The sequence below is a fragment of the Pteropus vampyrus genome, unplaced genomic scaffold (assembly GCF_000151845.1).
Source record: "Pteropus vampyrus isolate Shadow unplaced genomic scaffold, Pvam_2.0 Scaffold2, whole genome shotgun sequence".
Classification (NCBI taxonomy): Eukaryota; Metazoa; Chordata; class Mammalia; order Chiroptera; family Pteropodidae; genus Pteropus; species Pteropus vampyrus.
The window spans coordinates 22985156-22990657 of NW_011888783.1; positions in this window are offsets into that span (position 1 = coordinate 22985156).

The window sequence follows — 5502 nt, forward strand, 5'->3', positions numbered from 1 at the left end:
ATGAAGATATAATAATCCAAATTTTAAAATATTGATAAAACAGTTTTTAAATGTGTACACCAACCAATGTCTCATAAATATGGATAAAAAAATTATAAATAAAGCAATAACAAGTAAATTCAACAGTATGTTAAAAGACTAACATGATGATAAAGTAGAATTTCTCTTAGGAATAAAAAAATTGTTCATAACTGGAATATATAACAAATATAAACAAAAAAATTATCTATAAAAAGTCAATTGGAAATTCCAACAGTTATTTCTGTATAAGGACTCTAAGTAAAATATGATTAGGAGGAAACTAAATATTCTGGAGGCTATCTAACAAAACAAATGAGCAAAGAAAAAAAGATAAAATACTAAAGCCATTTATATTAAAGTGCAGAACAATGTAGGAAAACCCACCAAGTGGAAATTTATTTAAAATTCTTTTGAAATTTCTACCAATTGCAATAGTATAAAAAAAGTAAAATATTTGCTATGAATGTTGGAAAAAAAGAAACAAGATCGTCTATATTTGCAGATGAGATTATTTTGTAGCTCAAAACCCCAAAAAAATCTATTGAAAAACAATTAGAATTAAAAAGAAAATTAGATAAGAGGCATATGAGATAAATATGCTACAATCAATAGTTTTACCTTCTTAATAATCAATACAGGAAGAAAAGTAAATGAAATCAAAACAATAATATGTTATTAAATGGAGAAGCATAAAATCAATGCTGAATGGAAAGACATCATACTATCTATGTTCATTCCACATTAGTGTATACATTTAACATAATGACAGATATTGAAACTAACTATGAAACTACTATAATTAGAAGAGTATAATATTGGCACTGTAATAAACAAATTTGGAGAACAGAACAGAGAATCTAGAATTATATCCAAATACACCTAAGAACTTTACATATGAAAAAACTGGCTTTTAATTCGCTGCTACTCAATTAGAAATCCAGGTTAAAAAACAACACAAATTTAGACTCTTATCTCATACAACATATTTTTTAAATTCCAGGTGAACCCAGTGCAGTATTTAATTATAATGCAATAAAAATACCAGAAGAAACTCTTTCAAGATTTTTATAAGCAAGACAGAAAACCAACTATGCATTTAAAAATTTTTTTAAAGATAAATAGTATATCTAACTAGATATATCATCAATAGACTCTATAGATACAGACTGGGAAAAGTATTTGCAGTATATATAACAGCCAAAAAGCATTCAAAAGTTAGTAAGAATGTAAAAATGGACAGAGAAAAAAGCTATAAATTCATTGCAGAGAATATATATGCCTATCATTTGAAAAGATGGCAATAGAAATATTTTTATTGGGGTAAAAAACATAAAACATGAAATCTACTTTCTTAACAAAATTTTAAATGTATAGTACAACATTGTTAACTTTATGCACATTGCTGTACAGCAGATCTCTAGAGCTTTTTCATTTCGCATAACTGAAACTATACTTGTTGAACAGTAACTCCCCATTTCCCCCTCAATAGATTCTTTTTTGTTATTCAATGTCAATAGAATTTTAAAAATTCAAATTAAACAAAAATTACATCATTTTTCAGCCATCAGATTAGTAATTTAAAAAAAAAAAAAAGGTAACCCCAGTGCTGGCAAGGATGCAGAGAAATAGACACTCTTTTACATCCATGCTGGAAGTCTAAATTATTAGCACAAACATTTTAGAAAGAAATCAAGAATTATCTATTAAAATTGAAGCTTCACATACCCTTGACCCAATAATCCTATTTTTAAAAATGTTTTTGACAGATAAAAACAAAAGAATCAGTATGTGGTAGTATTTCTATAATGATGTTGACTGAAAAATTATTTATAGTAAAAAGAAAAACTGAAGATATCTATATGTCTATAAGCAAGGAAACATCTGAATAATGTGTGTATTTTTTACTTTTTTTTAGGCAAAGAAAGATATATACATTTATATATGTTCGTATATCTTTGTGCCAAGAAGGATGATGGAAGGATATATAGCATACATTTATTGCCACAAAAGGGTGAGGTTAGAGGCATTGGAATAGGGGAATATTAGTTATTTCCTATATTTATCACTTGTTAAAAGGAACACACACTATAGCATTATGAAAATGTCTGGCCAGAATAGATTTTAAAACTTTCTTGTCCATTCACTTTATTTTACAAATGTATAAGTTAAACCCAGTGTTGAGATTCCCAAGGTTATATGGACATAGCTCAACATTAGAGTTTTTGAGTCTTAGATCAACACTTTTCCAATTCAAAATATAAAATCAAATTCTGAAAATAAGTTGCAACTAACTCTATAGTAAACTCTTTTATGAACCTATTAGTTGATGCTACTAATTGCTTGTCTTTTGATCTGTGTGATTTACACACACACACACACACACACACACACACACACACACGGACTCCTTCTCTAGAAGTTTTAGCTAGCATATAATGTGTTTAAATTCCAATAATTTAACTTTAAAATCAATACCCCTTTAGATAAATGAAGCTTCTCTGTTGTCAAAGTATAAAAGACAAAGGTGATATTCAAAATATTGACAATAGGTATAACACGGCCCTGACCAATCAGCCTTCACACACCAACCCAATCAAAACAGATACCAACCATCCAAGTGTAAACATTTGTTGGAAACAGAACTATCAGCCTTTCTGAAAGCTTAATATGATGACACATTATATCTTTAAAAAGATTTAAATATTTTACATGAAAATTTTTTTATTTTTATTTTTATTTTTTAGTATTTTCTTTTATTATTAGTTTCAAGTAAACAGTACATTGGTTAGATATTTATGGAATTTATGGAACGATCCCCCCCATTGATTACCTTTTTTATTTTATTTATTACTTCTTTTATGGTGACATTGGTTAACAAAATCCAATAAGTTTCATCTGTACACTTTAACAGTAAGGCATATATATTTACACTGTGTGTTCATCTCCCATAGTTAGATTTCTTTCTGTCACCACATATCTGAAAAAAAAAAGGAAAATCTTATACCAGACTAAATTTTATTTCCTATGAATATATCAGTTTTGACAATAATTTCATTTGTCACTAAGAATCCAGCTGCTAATTGAAATGGCTTCATAATATTTATTTGACATAGAGAATACTAACAGTGGAATTTAACCGATTTATATTACAAACTGTCTTCACATATAGAACAAGAAATACATATATTCACTCCACAAATATTTACTGAATGCCTGCTACTTCCCAGGTGCTCCTCTAGTTGCTGAGCATGCTACAAAATATATTTGATCCTTGCTTTTATGGAGTTCATGATCTATGAACACAACAGACATCAATCAAATAAACAAACAGGTAAGTACGCAGTTACAAATTGTGAAGAGGTTTCTATCAAATAAAATAACAGGGGAGGGATTTCATTCTGTAGATCAGGGATGGCTTCTGGGAAAATGACATTTCATCTAATAGGGTCGAGCAGTCAGCCTTACAAAAATAGGAAACAAGGTCTCCAGCCAAGGCACGTAGTCTGTTTTTAATTTATGCTACTGGCTTGTTTTTTTTTTGTTGTTGTTTTTTTTGTTGTTGTTGTTTTTGTTTTAAATGAATCACAATGCCTAACTGGTATTTCATTAACACTCAATACATATTTATTTACTGAATCTAACCTATGGATCCTGCATGCTATCCCATCTTTCTTAGCAAAGGGCTGTGTGTTGAACTATATGATATAATGGGGCTATGAACTATGGTACTTTAAGAAACAAAATATTTTGAAAATAAGTTACACATGTTTATTTGCTACTAACACACTGATTATAAAAGACTGAAAGCATATATACAAAATTAACATAATGAAACATATGTATAATTAACCCTTTATATAGCTGTGCCTTTGTGGTTCTCATCTTTTTTCTCCACATGTTCATAATATCTGTAGTTCAAAATCTCCTCTTCAGTATCATCTTTGATTACATGAAATGAGTCCCATCTGGGAGAAGAAGCTGTGAGTGGTCACAGAGATCTGAATAAGAAGGCGTGAGGATCCTGTGCAGTTTGAAAAGACTTCCCCAGATAGTGTTATGCTCTCCTCTAGGAAGCATATCCTTCTTCCCTTCCCCATTTAAGAATAACTGTAGTGTTTTATGACCAACTCAGTTCAACAAATACAGTATTTATTGTGTACCAATCGCAGGTTTAGCACTATGCATGGCTCTGTGGGGAATCCCAAAGCATGTTCATTTTCAACTTACTATAAGCCATGCTCTCCCACTATGGCTCTTTTAAACCTGGCCTTCTAGTCAAATAATTCGAGTCCTACCTATCTTCTCAGATCTACTATCAACCAAGCTCTTTTGACCATGCCCTCCTCTTATATCTATCTTCTCCCTTGGCATCTGTGACAACAGTCCTGGACACTGCTTTTCTTGCTCATCTTCCTCTCCTTGTTCCCATAAATGATTTTCCCTGATTTTGTAGTTGGTCACTTAATGTGGGCCATCGCATACTACCTGGAGCTTCTACTATCAAAAACAGAAGAGTCTCAGCTCTGTATCTCTGGCTCAGATCTCTCTCCATATTCCACCTTCTGACCTTCTACTGACTCCTGACATCTTCTCTTGGATTTCTCACAAACAGCTCACGATAAACTCAGACTCTTTCACTTTGCCCTGGATCTATTCTTCTTCTTCCATTTCCTACAGTCATAATGGTTCTTCAAACCATTGAAAAATCAGGAAATGATTCTAGTCACTTCCTTCCTTCTCACTTTCCATATACAATTGATCACTAGATCCTGGCAGTTTTGCCTTCTTAATGTTCCTCCATTCTTCTCTTTCTCTCCTTGATTAGGCTCTTAAATCTTGCATGAAAAAAAATTCTATAGTAATTTTTTACCTAGTCTCTGCCTCTCCTTTTACTCTCTCCAACCACAAGACATTCCATGTATCTTCCATAATTCCACTAAAGGGGCTATCTTAGAATATTGAAGTACAGTATCGAATTAAATGTAGTGTTTAATGACAATATTAAGAGGTTAGAAAAGTCAGGAAAGAAAAACATATCCACTTTTCCGCTTTCCTCACCACGGACTGCATCCGAAAGGATTAGGTTTCTAAGAAACAATGTCACCCAAAGTATCTCTCCTGGGAACTCTACAGACTTTTGTCCAAGAAGTTCTCATCATTAGGACTGGCTACTTGTAAAGGCAAAAGAAGTAGAGAAGGAGACATTACTTCTAGTAACTTACAGAAAAACGCAGATATGTTTCAGGGACTAGTCTCTATCTTACGCCCCTGAAACAGGGCACAGAACATTGGAATACCAATACAGTGTTAAGAACAAACCCTAAGAATGGATTTTGGAGATCTACATAAGCAATTATAGGGTCCCAGAGATACCCTTCGTTTACCATCTAACTTTGTGCTTGCCTTGTTAATATCATCTCCCGCTTCTCTTAATTCAGGAAGTTCATGTTGAGCATCTCTTCTATGCCCTAACTTGAACAC